The sequence below is a fragment of the Denticeps clupeoides genome, chromosome 9 (genome assembly GCF_900700375.1).
Source record: "Denticeps clupeoides chromosome 9, fDenClu1.1, whole genome shotgun sequence".
NCBI classification, from domain to species: Eukaryota; Metazoa; Chordata; class Actinopteri; order Clupeiformes; family Denticipitidae; genus Denticeps; species Denticeps clupeoides.
The window spans coordinates 5,489,542-5,504,599 of record NC_041715.1 but is presented as its reverse complement, the minus strand read 5'-3'; the positions used below and the strand labels follow the sequence as shown (position 1 = coordinate 5,504,599).

Below are 15,058 nucleotides of genomic sequence, written 5' to 3'. Positions count from 1 at the left end.
GTTCATGTTCCCTTGTCTTGTGTAGTTTGTATTAAACCCCTGTCATGTGAAATCGTGCAAATGCGTCCTCCTTCACCGCCATGTCCAGCCCACCCGTGAAAAATAGACAACGAACTCTCCTTCTTGACTCACATCAGCAAACTTTCCCGCTCATGTAGATTCCTTCTCTACAATATCAGACGAATCCACCCTTATCTGTCAACGCAGGCCACCCAACTACTGGTTCAGTCCTTAGTAATCTCACGACTGGATAACTGTAACTCCCTTCTATCTGGTCTACCTCTATGTATCATCCGACCTCTACAACTCATACAAAACGCAGCAGCACGACTGATATTCAACCTTCCCAAATTCTCCCACACCGGCCCTCTGCTACGTTCCCTCCACCGGCTCCCAGTAGCTGCACGCATCAAATTCAAAATTCATTTACATTTACGGCATCTACCAGACGCCCTTATCCAGAGCGACTTACAATCAGTAGTTACAGGGACAGTCCCCCCCTGGAGACACTCAGGGTTAAGTATCTTGTTCAGGGACTCAAGTGGGGTATTGAACCTGGGGATCTGAACCTGTGTCTTCTGGTTCATTGGCGAGTGGGTTACCCACTAGGCTACTATCACCTTGGCCTTGGCCTACCACCCCAAAATACTGATGCTGGACTACAAAGCCAAACATGGAGTAGCACCATCCTACCTCACAGCCCTTATTACACCTCGCACTGCACCTCGTATACTCCGAGCCTCCAGTACTGCTCGCCTGGTCCCCTCCATCTCTGGAGGTAAATACTCTTCTCTGACTCATCTAGACTCTTCTCCGTCTTGGCCCCTCGGTGGTGGAATGAACTTCCCCTCGAGGTCAGAACAGCTCAGTCACTGAGTATTTTCAAATGGCAGCTCAAGACCTTCCTCTTTAGAGAAGATTTAGATTTACTTGTAACCTTCATATTGTCTGACCTATGTATAGAAAGTACAACACAGTGAATAAAAAGATTGTATTCATAGTTGAGGGTCATAGGGTACCAGAACTGATCACTTCATCGATAGTAACATGGAAGCACGTTGTAGGTCGCGTCTGCCAAATGCCTTAAATGTAAAATGTAAACACATTACATTGAATTACAGGTTCATACAAAGCCCCCAATAATGCACACTGCATAACACAGTCATAACACACCTTCCACAAAATCTTTATTAAATGTTTCAAAATAATTCATGGGCCTTATTAATGGGATTTGCATCCCTCAGCGTCGTGTTGAGAATCTAACGCAGAAACCGCATCGCTGTGGTGGGCGGGGTCAGGCTTCGCGCATACGTCTACCAGACGCCGCTGCGTCAACGCGTCCCGTGATTGACACCCGCCGCAGCCAATCAGGCGCCGGCTCGCGGCTCGCGGCGCACGCCCGCTGCGTCTGCTACGCGGCCAGCCTCCAGATCGGTCCCGTCTGGACGTAGCGGCCAGTCCTCGCTGCTGGCGGAGTAACGTGGAGGCGACAGGGCGCTTCGCTGTCCCCGGAACGCACCACGCACCGCGCGGCCGAGCGCCGCGACGCCTCGGGCGGCCGGACGACGACCAGGGAGGTGAGGATGAAGGCAGACCCGCGGCTGGACGGATAAGCGCCCTTGCCGAAGACCCTTCTTTTCAGAAGCCCGCTGTTTGCAGGCTGCGCCGTGACGTCCCTCTCGACGCTTGTTCGATCTTCGTGACACGTCGCCGCGTCTCACCTGCCATGTTCGCGTCGCGCGCGATCTTCATCATCTTCGTCGTCTGTCATGCCGTCCGCCGAAAGTAACGGTGCACGTCGAGACCGGGGACTGCCCTATGCAACACGTTTGCAGACAAGCAGGACCTTCAAGGTGCCACCGTCAGCCACCCCTGTTCAGTAAGTCAGTGCGCCGTCTCATTCTATTCTATTCTATTCTATTCTATTCTATTCTATTCTTATTCTGAATCCAGTCCTATATGTGATTGTGTCCCCCATGATTGTGTCCCCCATACCAGTCCGCTGCATTGTAGCCCCACTGGAAACCAGCAATCCCACAGGATCCTGTTTCCTATAGATGCTGGCCAGGTTCTAGGGACGTGCACACATGCATAAATACATAAATAGTACATTAATATGCGCGCACGTACGTTCGTATGCATGCATTTATGACGTGGTGCATGCCGTGCCTGGAGTATGCACTAGTTTCACGAGGCTCCGTCGATTGTTGCGGACATTCTTTACATTCCGTTAATCTGGCGGGCCAGTGGAACAAACCTTTTGGCTGGAGTTAACTCACAGGGTGCAAACGCTGTCCAGTTATGTAACCCCGCCCCCTCAAAGCAAATTAATAAACAAAAAAAAAGCTCATTAAACGTTTGTGAACCGAAGGGGACGTTTTGGACAGCGGGTGCTTTGGGGGTGTCCAGTTCGTTTTTAATTTGTTCTGTCCATATCTGTAAGTAGGTCGGTAAGCCAGGGAGATTGGCCAGTTTTGTCTGAGGACGAGGCTCCCCTGTAATAATCCTCCGGTGGAATTGCACCACGGGACTTCATGCCATGGCGGGCCACCCCTGACCTTGGCCCCGTCGCCTCCCGGTTGCACGCCGCAGGAAAATCCCTCTCCGGCCGCTTGTCCTGGCGGCACGTGGGAAACTCGGCGGGCCCACAGTCTCCCCGGTCCGCGGCGGCCCGCTTTTTCACTTCCTCCGCGGCGAGGTTGTGTCAGACGCCGTCTCGCACACGCACCCACACAGAGGTGCAGAGTTTTTTGCGTCTTGAAATGTGGTTAGGCCGAGCACTTCCTGAGCGACGTTCTCCTCTTAAATTTAAGTGAATTTAAGTGAAACTTGTGATACGCAGCAGCACAGCACACGGTGCACACAGTGAAATTTGTCCTCTGCATTTAACCCATCACCCTTAGTGGGCAGTGGGCAGCCATGACAGGCGCCCGGGGAGCAGTGTGTGGGGACGGTGCTCAGCTCAGTGGCGCCTCAGTGGCACCTTGGCGGATCGGGATTACGGGGCCGCTTCCTTAACCGCTAGGCCACCACTGCCTTCTCCACCGGGAGAACCCGGCGCCTGTCACGTGCAGGACCCCCGCCCGGAGACTTAGCTGCTCGTCATACAGGAGACACTCGTGCAGATGGCCGGACTAATGACCCAACTTCTTCAAAAGGGGCCCGCGGCCTCCGGCCCGGCCGCTGCGCCTTTCGACGTGCACGGGAGCCGGTCACCTCCCGCCTCCCCGAAAGTTCCCGCAAAAAACGCCGCTCACCACACCCAGCCGGGCCACGGCGCGCCGGGGCCACCGTGGTATTTAGTCAACGCAGGGCGGGGACTAACGGGACCCCCAGAGCGGCCGTGGCGGTGACAGCCGGCCCGGCGGGGAGGAGGGATCGGGGGCGCGGCGGAGCGAGGGAGTGATGCCGGTGGATGAGGAGCAAATCAGATTAGCGGATTTCCTCCGGGGAGCGGTCTTAATAAAGTGCCCTTTGGCAGGAGCCGCGCCGAGCGCCAGCCGCCTGCGCCGGCCCCGGTGCCGCTGCGGCTGCTGGTGTGTTTTTCACTTCGCCATGTCAATTATGCGGGTGTTTGTGCGAGGATTGCTCCTGCTTTGTGCTCCTTTTCTAATTCACATCAGCATCACGGCGTTTTTTCATGAATTCAGAACTTCTTACAATTTTGTAGTTCTTCCACTTTTTGCTTTGATGCCGTCATTGAGCGACAAGCCACAAAAAGAACCCGATGGCCCTTTCGCTCCAGCTGAATTTGTGCAGTTTTAAAATGTACAGTACAGGCCAAAATTCTCGACACACCTTCTCATTCAATGGTTTTTCTTTATTTTCATTTACGTTGGTAGATTCTCACTGAAGGCATCAAAACTATGAATGAACACATGTGGAGTTATGTACTTAACAAAAAAAAAGGTGAAATAAGTGAAAACATGTTTTATATTCTAGTTTCTTTGCTCTGATTACTGCTTTGAACACTCTTGGCATTCTCTCGATGAGCTTCGAGAGGTCGTCACCTGAAATGGTTCTCCGACAGTCTTGAAGGAGTTCCCAGAGGTGTTTAGCACTTGTTGGTCCAGCTCACCCCAAACCATCTCGACTGGGTTCAGGTCCGGTGACTGTGAAGTCCAGGTCTCCACTTTTTGTTAAGTACATAACTCCACATGTGTTCATTCATAGTTTTGATGCCTTCAGTGAGAATCTACCAACGTAAATGGTCCTGAAAGTAAAGAAAACACATTGAATGAGAAGGTGTGGCCTGCACTGTATGTATTTCCTGTTCTATTTGCACAGCGACAGAAGCAGTATACATTTTGGTAAAAAAGAAGTAAATTCACATTCAAATAAGGCAACATTTGTGCACAAAATTCTCTTTTTTTCTCAATTAATGTTGTCAGACTCTGCAGCCTTCTGGATTCCCACGTTGAAACCGCATTTATAAGAGTGGGATTAAATTTATGAAGAGGTGAGGACATGAAAATCGAAGACGAAGGCTAATTATTCTGCGGTGGTCCAGATGTCAGAGTAAACGGAGCGTAGTGTAGAGTCATTTTTTGTCTCATTTGCTGGCTAACGCCTCGTCTCTCTCCCTTCGTCTCTCTGTAGTGGGATGAGGCCGCCGGCGCGTCGCCTCCTCTCCGCCTCTCCTCGCGTCCAGCCGTCCCCTCGCTGAGTTGCCGCGGCCGCCTGGCGCCGCAGGCCCGCCGCACCCATGCGGCGCTTCGTCTACTGCAAGGTGGTGCTGACCACGTCCCTGGTGTGGGTGCTGGTGGACGTGCTGCTGCTGCCTCTACTTAAGCGAGGTGCAAACAAGTGCGACGACAGGAAGGACGCTCGCTCCTGCCCGCCCTGAGAGGTCAGACATGGCGTCACGCCCCCCGCGCCTCACCGCCACCCCGACCTCGGCATGCCCGCGCTGCTCCTGCTGCAGCTACGGATCTAAGGAGCTTAGATCTCTTCAGCGAGATCCAGGCTAAGCATGTGCGGCTCAAGTAAACACCAGCGAGCTGTGATCTTATCATTGTTTAAATGGCCTTTCAAGTGCCACCATGGCCCGAGGGACATTTGTCTGTGCCCGGGTCAGTTGTGCAGTGCAGTGGTGCCCAATAAATCACCAGAGAGGAAGTGAAAGAATGTTATAGGTTTTTATATATATATATATATACATACACACACACACACACACACACACACACATATATATATATCGTCTATATATCGTCTTCGATATAGTTGATTTGGAAAGAGGAAGTTCTTTTTTATTTTGTGCAGTCTATGTGCAAGTAGTAAAATAGCTTTTAAGAGTCTTTTACGCTTACAGCATTTATAAGACGCCCTTATCCAGAGCGACTTACAATCAGTAGGTACAGGGACAGTCCCCCCCCTGGAGACACTCAGGGTTAAGTGTCATGATCAGGGACACAGTAGTAGTAAGCGGGATTGAACCTGGGTCTTCTGGTTCATAGGCGAGTGTGTTACCCACTAGGCTACTACCACCCATTTAAAAGGCGAGTGTGTTAACCACTAGGGTAACACACTCACCTATGAACCAGAAGACCCAGGTTCAAATCCCACTTACTACCATTGAGTCCCTGAGCAAGACTTTTAACCCTGAGTGTCTCCAGGGGGGGACTGTCCCTGTAACTACTGATTGTAACTGGCTCTGGATAAGGGCGTCTGGTAAATGCTGTAAATGTAAATGTAAATGTACACAAATGTGCTTGAACTGTAACCAACAGATGGGTGGCATGCTAATGAACGACTATGGTGGTGGTTCGAAAATCTCATGTAGCTGCCGAGTCTGGTGGCTGGCATATTTGCGTCAACTGTTCAGTGGTGCTTGTCTCCTGTGGTTGTGGGCGCCATTATTCTGGAGGACAGCGCTGCCAGCAGGACGGAAATGCCGTCACTGTGTTATGACTTGCGGTAATGCTGCGCCCCAGGGGAACAAGTGGACCCCACCCCATGTAGCAAAATAACACCCCACAAATGTTTTTTATCCCTTCATCTCAATTATTAACAATTATTAACGGCAAATGAACAACCACATGCCTGTTATAAGCATGCATAAGCCCATATACCTTCTTCTGCACTTCTAATGTCATATTAGTCCGTTCTGGACAGTTAATTACAGATCTTAATCACCAGTGGTGACTCTGGCTGGTAAATAGGTTTTAGTGCGGCCAGCTTAAGCTACTTCGAAGGTCGCTGTGCCAAAGACTGACAGCGAAGACATAAATAAAGGCCGAAAAATGTATTTTATTTTGAACACGTTAATTCCATTGATTGGCTTCGAAATATCACCTCTAAATTTAGTTAAGCAGGGATTTTTTTTTCTCTCGGCGCAAATCGTAAATTGTGGCCTGGCCGCGCTGACACTTGCGCTCTGCGCCGGGCCTGACGGGGCCTAAATATGCCAGTGGAGCTATTAGGGAATTAAATTGTCAGACGAGGTCTAATCAGCCCTTCTGCCAAGAAAAGCAGGGGCTTAAGCCGGGCTAAGATCCGCCACCAATTCACAGTTTTTGCTTTGTTGTGCCTTTGTGCCGGAATGAATGTCGCTGAAGTATTGTTGAAGTATCAGAATTAATTTCTTAATTCTGCGTGCTGATGGGGAGGGGCTAACTGAACTGGGATGAAATGATCTTCCTTATGTAACGGAAAGGATATTTTTTTTTGTATATTTCGTAGACTATCTAGGAGTAAATACCTCCCCCTCTCAAATCGGGGTTTCAAATTATGACCTGCAGGTATCTCTTAAGTATTAGATATGATGAGCAAAGCACCGTCCCCACACACTGCTCCCCGGGCGCCTGTCATGGCTGCCCACTGCTCGCCAAGGGTGATGGTTAAATACAGAGGACACGTTTTGATGTGTCACCATGTGCTGTGCTGCAGTGTTTCACAATGACAATCACTTCACTTTCACATGCAGTTTGCATTAATGTCTTTGACATACCTGTTCAGATGACCTCCCCCTGACCTTAGATTCTTTCTGGAGAAACCATAGAGTTATCCTCTGGTCCATCTCATACTGGTTCCAGTGGCTTGGAGGGAGAGATTAAATAAATTCGAGTGGTCCTGTCTGCAACAGTGCAACGTAAATCTTGAAAGATGATCTCTAGAGCCAAGTTCTCATTCTGAGCTTCCAAAGACAAAAAAAGTACAGGCTATTACACAGTAATGAAAGTGTACAAATGAAAACTAAATTCCCACCTAAATTCTGTATACTGCATCTGTAAGTGGTTCTGGTTTTCTTTTGAATGTTTGGTATTTTTCTGTATTTGTGAGGAACGGGGAGCACCTGTATCGTCGGCATGTTACAGCATTTATCAGACGCCTTTATCCGGAGCGACTTACAATCAGTAGTTACAGGGACAGTCCCCCTTTAGACACTCAGGGTTAAGTGACTTGGTCAGGGACACAATGGTAGCAAGTGGGGTTTGAATCTGTGATTTTGTGGTCTTCTGGTTCATAGATGATTGTGTTACCCGCTAGGCTACTACCATCTTAAAGTGAAGTGATTGTCACTTGTGATACACAGCAGCACAGCACACGGTGCACACAGTGAAATTTGTCCTCTGCATATAACCATCACCCTGAGTGAGCAGTGGGCAGCCATGACAGGTGACCGGGGGGCAGTGTGTGGGGACGGTGCTTTGCTCAGTGGCACCTGAGTGGCACCTTGGTGGATCAGGATTCGGCAACCTTCTGATTACGGGGCTGCTTCCTTAACCGCTATGGTTATGGTGAAAGGTTACTGCAGTGGCGGTCACCTTTCATCCTTCCCAGAGTAAAAGGCATCTTCCCAGAAAACACAGGCTTGTATGCTTAAGGACAGTATCCTGCTTTTACACACACAGTCATCCATTCTGGATTCCCATTTGTCAGGGTCCCAGCAGAGAAGCGGCTTGCTATCCCAGCAGTCTTTGGGTGCAAGGCAGGAACAAGGTGTTCCATCATGTTGGGACAGAGAGAACGGGTAAAAACAGCAGGACTTCAATACCATAAATAGGCTTCAATTTTGTTGATTCAATTAGTTGATTGCCATAAGATAACTGGTGGACTTATTTTCTACTACTAATTTACAGTTTTCTTTAGGGATGTGTGACTTGTTACTAGGACATGCATTCTACCTTCTCTACCTTTCGCTTCTCTACCCTGTCAAAGCAAACAGCTCAATACCTTGCCCATCCAGAGAACTCTCATGCCACATGCACATTTTTTGTGGTTGTGTCGAGGTAAGATGTTAGTAGCCTAGTGGGTAACTCACTCGCCAATGAAGGAGAAGACCCAGGTTCAAACCGCACTTACTACCATTGTGTCCCTGAGCAAGACAGGGGGACTGTCCATGTAACTAGCGAGTCGCTCTGGATAAGGACGTTGGATAAATGTCGTAAATGTAAATGTAAGATGATATGGTCGAATTAAATCTACAATCAACTTATAATCACTGCTATTATCAGCCTCTCATCCATCTTCGTTTGGTCACAGCATCATTATTAATAAAATTATTATTTCAAGTTATCGAGATATAGCTTAAAAATAATGCGATTATTGTTTTGATTTCATATCGCCCATTCTTATCTTTATTTATTATGCTGGTTAACATGCTGCATATTCATGTCTTATACCTTGTGCCCTCACAGGCCTCTGCCATGAATTTTATTAACAAGGCTGTGTGGTCATTACCTGACATCTGATACAGGAAGCGTGAGATGTGGGGTCAGAATGCAGCTTGTTTGGACCATTAAGCATTTTTACACGTGGCTTGTCATTAAAGCAGTCGTCACCATCATTACTGCCAGTTCATGCCTGATATCTGCTGAACTGATGTCATTCTTCCGTGACGCAAGTCCTTAAAAAAGTCCTATGTTCTTCCTATTCCGTTCGGCCGGAGACTGTACGTACTGCAGTTCATGCAGAACGGGCAGGAGGACCGGTTCTGTCCTTGTCTTTGTCGCGCGTCCTTGAGGAACGATGCCTTCATCCCGTAATGATGCTGTGAAGAACACTTGATCAGATGTAATCGCCGCTGGGCCGCATGAAGAACGTGAACCTCACCTGCATGCCGTCATTTCAGCGACAGCCAGATTTAAAACCTTTTTTTTTTTTACTTTTTTTTTTTTACACGAGTTAATCCTCTTACGTTTGGAGCCGATGAGAGACAATTTTCTGGAGTGCTAGAAACCCAGAGTGTGCTCCCATTTCCCAGCGTCCTTCCATTTGTTGCTGATCTCCCCAGTTATTTCGGTTTAATTTATTTAATGCCACATTTGTACTGAAATGCCTTTTTTCTTTTTTTGGGGGGTGGTTTGCTTTTTATTCAACAACGGTTGAATGAGAGCTCCAGGGTCTTTTGAGGTTAAAAAAATGGAATGAAAGCTAAGTGAATGCTGTGCTGTTAGAATGGATGGTTAATTGAAATGATTTAGTGTCTTGAAGACTCTCTACTACTCCGGTACCAGTTCATCACAATGCTATGATTTTCATTTTTTTATAACGGAAAACCCCAGAATGAGGGTGGTGAAAATATACCCTCTACAGAGCTGTACTTGGCTCACCACAACAGCGGCGTCATGGGCGCTGCATCCTCAAAAGATCTGAGCGCTTCTGAGATGCACACCCCACGTGGGTAGGCAGGACGATGCAGTATCTGCAGCCCCAACCTGGCTCGTGGTTCACCAGCGTCACTCGTCTGTCAGCCTTCTGCCTGTCAGTACCACGAGGAACTTGTCTTAAATGACGGACTCATGCTTTGTTCCTCTGAGCAGGCCGGTCAGAGACATGTTTCAGGACTGTGGATCGCCGTCCTTTTTTACCTTTGAATGATGTAGGCGCTGGAAAGGCCAAAAAAATTGACAGAATTCTCAAAAGAATAGTTAGACTAGAAGAATGAAAGATGGTGGTTTATGTATCTTTTTACCTTTCTGGTCTACAGTTAGTGTAGTTTCAGTTGTGGCAGCTGATGGCATGCAAGACTGTGGTTTTTCATCACTGCCTGACATGTCATCGTCTAACCCCCACATCCTATAAGACGCCAAGAGGCATCTCCATTTTTCTCCTCCTCGACTCTGTAATGCTTGCCTACCCATATGTGGCCTGCTGTGTTAGAAAAAGAGGGGCTAATATCTCCATTAAACATTTAACGGCCCTTTTGCAACTATTAAATGAAGTATTAATGAAGTGTTCATATTGAAGTGTTCATATTTCTGATTATTTCTGATTAATAGTGATGTTGCAACAAAATCAGTTCCTCATGTGGCTGCATAAAAGCTGCATGAATGCTGACCACGTCAGCGCTGCCCTGTTGAGTAATCCTGCGTGTAAGCCAGTGTATTAACGCAGATAGGGTCATTAGATCAGGCCAGTGCCCACTCCATACGGCAAACCCCCCCCCCCCCCTCCCCCCCAGGAGGGATTCGGTTCAATCTCTTTACCTGCCCTGCTGTTGACGGGAGTTATTTTATTTATTTTATTTATCGGTTTGCCCCGTTATACGTATAATCTAGAGCAGCAGCCACCAGACGCTTTCTGTAGGATTTTAATATCCTGCGAGCGGTGTGGGGCTCAGGCAGCCGTTGTAAGTCGTACTAACGCTGAGTCAGAAGGCTCGGGAGAATTTGTCAGAAAACTTCTGCTCAAATACATTTGCAGATGCATTAAAAAATATCACTGTTTTCCAAAGTATGGTGATGTCCAAGTCCTTTTTGGCAGATTGCGAGAGTCTAGCACAGGAAAGGCTCTTGATGGTTACCTATAAACATACAATATACAAGTTAAATAAAACATTTATGAAAAGGTGATCAAAGCACGAAAATTCCCCCTCTCGATATCGATTTGTTTTTTTTTTTGACATTGAAGCACAAATGTAGACTCACACCCTTTAATTCCCTATAAGTCATTTCTATATTCTGGAAGAAAACCGATTGGCTTTAGGATGCTTCTGCACGTTTAGGGATGATGCAGATGTTGTGTAGAGTGCAGATTTTCTGCACCGCAAGTCTCCTACCGAGGATGTTGTTGTACTGTAGTTGACACATTCTATAACATGGTTCAATGGCCCAGAACACTGCTCATTTTTTTAAACTTCATATCCGTGTCACCGCCGCTGAGATATAACAATTTCAGATGAAAAAAAAGATGAAACCTCTAATATCCATGGATCCTGTACATTTTACTCCTCTTCCAGTTCAGATTTTGTGAAAACCAAGAGGTGTTTGCTCCTGTGTTCACATTTATCGTTTTGAATGCTAAATGTTGTTTTCATTTCTGCTTTGATACAGCCGTCATATCTCGAGCCCATGAAGGTCCAGGTGAAATGGGGAAGCCAGTCATTGTCCCCAAGGAGGACCAGGAGAAGATGAAGGACCTCTTCAAGATCAACCAGTTCAACCTGATGGCCAGCGACATGATTGCGCTCAACAGGAGCCTGCCTGATGTTAGGCTGGACGGGTGAGTGATTTGACATTACACGTACAGAGGTTCTCATCCAGGGCCACACAATGGCGTGGCAGATAATGACATGGCCTCACATCTCCTGCTTCCAGCTTGTGTGTGTGGCGTTTGCATGCGCTGCCATTTTTGATTTGGGTTCCTCCAGGCTCTCCGATTTCCATCTATCGCTCAAAGGCTTAGTCAACTAGATGATAGGCTGGTCCATTTTTGTGCGTTTGCAGTCAATTGGGTGTTGCTGTGAAGTTGGCTCCAGAATGGGGCTCTGACAGATGGCGACCCTGATTACGAATAAGCAGCTATGGAAGGAGTGATGGTGGGTAATTCTAATTCATATAACACAGTCAAGGGCCCAGTGGGAAGTCTTGATGCAGGATTCTTCATAATGGGGTTATGCTATCTACAAACTCGCTGTAACATTCAGTGCATGGACTATCTGAGACAATTGAGCAGCGTTTAATGTAGAGGACTGCAAAAAGATGAGATCACCACGGTGTTTTCAGGTTTGGGCTAAATACTTTTAAGAATGACTTAAAAGTCTAAAACAAATGTATTCGGTAATTCAATATTCTGTTACAGTGCATAAAAAGGTATGTATTCAGAACCATTTTGAAACATGTAATTTAAAAATATTCAGTAATTTATCCAATTATTTTTTGAATGCCAGCATGAAAATTAATCATTTTCAACTGTCATCCATTTTCTGCATTTGCGTGAAGCAGAAACCCCAAAGATAGCCCGAAAATATATGACTTCTGTATTTCTCCACGTCTACCTTACACTTGGTGACTGGCATATTATAGACAACTTGAAAAAAAAAATACTGGGACAAATATTATGCCCACATATGTAATCCACAATGTAATTAGAAAATTACTAAAAGTATTTCTGACTGTCTTGCATGGCAATATCACTGCTGTTACGTTCCTATTGGTTTGCAGCTGGAGCTTTATTGCAAATTTAAATTAGCTGCCGTATCCACACGTAAAACGTAGCTTGTTTACGACGTACAGTACCGGCCAAAAGTTTGGACACACCTTCTCATTCAATTTTCTTTATTTTCATGACCATTTTGGCAACATTAGCTTAGCGATCGTGAACATGGCCAGAGACGCGCTGTGAATTGCACTAATGACCCTTAATTCCAGCCGAGCGCGAGCCGCCTGTGGGAGCGGGCGCGTGACCTTTCTTCCTCGGCGCTGGGCTTTGTATTATCGCTTCACAGCACTCGGTTGCTTAGCAAAGGTACGTCTGAAGCAAGAGGTTATCTAAACCAACAGTGGCCATTTAAAATAGCACTTCTATTGTCACCGGAGTGACAGAAAAGTGCGTCTCAATGCTGCCCAGCCATTAGAAGGCCAGAAAACCAGGAAAGATTCTTGAAAGGCAACAGCCTCGCAACCTCTCACCTCTAAAGACAGGTCACTGAGTGCAGCGCTATGCACTAAGCACTTACGCAAATTAATTAAAAAAGAAAACTAGTGCTTGGTGGTTTTCTGTGTCTCGAGGAAGAGCAACTAGCAACCTTTTTTCCTTTGGTGCGTCACCCAGAACACGATGATGTTTTTATAAAATGGCTGCCATGATTTGAACACGGTTATTAAACGGCTTTATTCATGCAGAACTATGAAATAACACATGGTTTATTTACAGCATTTATCACATGCCCTTATCCAGAGTGCCTTACAATCAGTAGTTACCATCCCCCAGGGTCATGCTCAGGAACCACACAATGGTAGTAAGTGGGATTTGAACCTGGGTCTTCTGGTTCTTAGGCAAGTGTGTTACCCGCTAGGCTACTACCACCCAACATGATGTTATGTAGTAAATAAAAGGTTCTGATGAAAGAATTGCACATTCTTGGCTTCTCTCAACTTGGTTAAGTTTGAGGTGGTTTCCCAACGATTCTGAAAGAGTTCCTATGTTGAACACGTTTATTTTCGAAGCTTGCGTACGATGATGACATTCTTTACAAACCAGGAACATTAAGTTAAATATGCCTACAATAGCCTACATCAATAATCTTCATAGCCTCCAACAGAATGCGAGACTTTTGCCATCTTGACTGGTAGAGTATGTTCTCTGTAACCACATGGCTCCTTGGGGGTACCCAACAGTGACCATCATTAACGTTGTATTCTCCATCGATAGTGGTACGTCAGCAGCCATACAGAACGTGACCATTGATACCAAACGTGAGTGTATGTTCCTCATACTTTTCCTGTGCAAGACAGATGTATCTAATACGGTGAATAAGGAGGTGAGGCTGTGTATGCATTTTTTTTTTTTATGCGAAGTGGCCCAACGAATGAAAAGCCAGTGAACTGTATTTTTTGGGGTGGGGAAACATTAACATCAGCACCCGTCTTACCCTGCTGATTTACCCGCATGGTGTTCTCCCTCTCTGACGCATGGCTGTGAGTCAGTTTTATGCAGATCTGTTTCCTGTGAAGAGCATGAAGCCTATTTTTCAATTCATCACGAGCACATATGAAATTGGGACGTTGTAGGATCGCGTTGTTCGGTGTGTACAGCATAAAGGCATAAATCTCTCATGGACGCAGTAGGCATTTCTTGCTCCAAATACTCGATGAGTCTCTGTATTGATTACATTCAGCAGGAATGCTGCAGGAAAGGGAATAATTGCATCACTAAATCTCTACTGATGCGATCACGGTTCTGAAATATCATTGTTAAAGGGAGTAGCGCCACAGTGCAAGCACCCTGAGAGCTGGGAGGGTTGCGGAGAATGAAAGGCAGACAGAGAGAGAGAATGTGCCTCACCATGCGTCTGACTGGTGGCACAGAAATGTGTCCTGAGAGCCAGGAATCTGCCCTCTTACCCCCATTCTGTCAGTCAGCCAGGCCAGTTTTTGGGAAGCAGGTGGTCCACTGTGCCCACCCGGCCCTTGACTAGTTCGTCCGCCCTCTGCACCCCTCCTCCTCTGCTAATGGACGCTCATGATTTATGCAAAGAGCCCCATGGTGACACGCTCCTGCTTTCTGTTTGGTGTACAGTACATGGTGACCACATTCTGGTCCCCATTAAAACCACAGTTGCCCTTAAACTTTTCCGGTTGCTTTTCCTTTGCGCTGCTTATGAGGCTGCCCTTTCCAGACTGGTCACTAGCTAACTGTTGATACTGTGTTTGTACAAATTTTACAAATTTTATATTATATATCTATTTGTACCTCTTATGTACATTTTACCAGAGCACTGGGCGCTGTTGCATTTGCAGTACCTCTATTTCTTTATCCATAAGTGTAGCAACACTGTAAAGGTCTTCCTGCTTCCTGTTACAGGGACAGTCCCTCCTTGGAGCAACTTAGGGTTAAGTGTCTTGCTCAGGTAGTCAATGGTAGTAAGTGGGATTTGAACCTGGTTCATAGGCGAATGTGTTACCCACTAGGCTACTACCACCCACCCATACTAATAATAAATACATAATAAACAAATACACACAAATAATATTGTGATTATGATGATTATTATATTATTACTGTACATTTAGGGCTGTCAGTCGATTACAAAACTACAAATTAGCTATTATTTTTATTATTATCATATAATTGTTAATGTTGTAATTACAGTACTGGGATTTAATGTGCC

At 46.5% G+C, this 15,058-nt stretch overlaps 1 pseudogene; it reads left to right on the top strand.

Moving 5' to 3' along the window:
* The first annotated feature begins 1,859 nt into the window (after nt 1–1,859).
* LOC114796404 (polypeptide N-acetylgalactosaminyltransferase 13-like) overlaps nt 1,860–15,058 on the top strand; it is a 33,496-nt pseudogene continuing 20,297 nt past the window's right edge.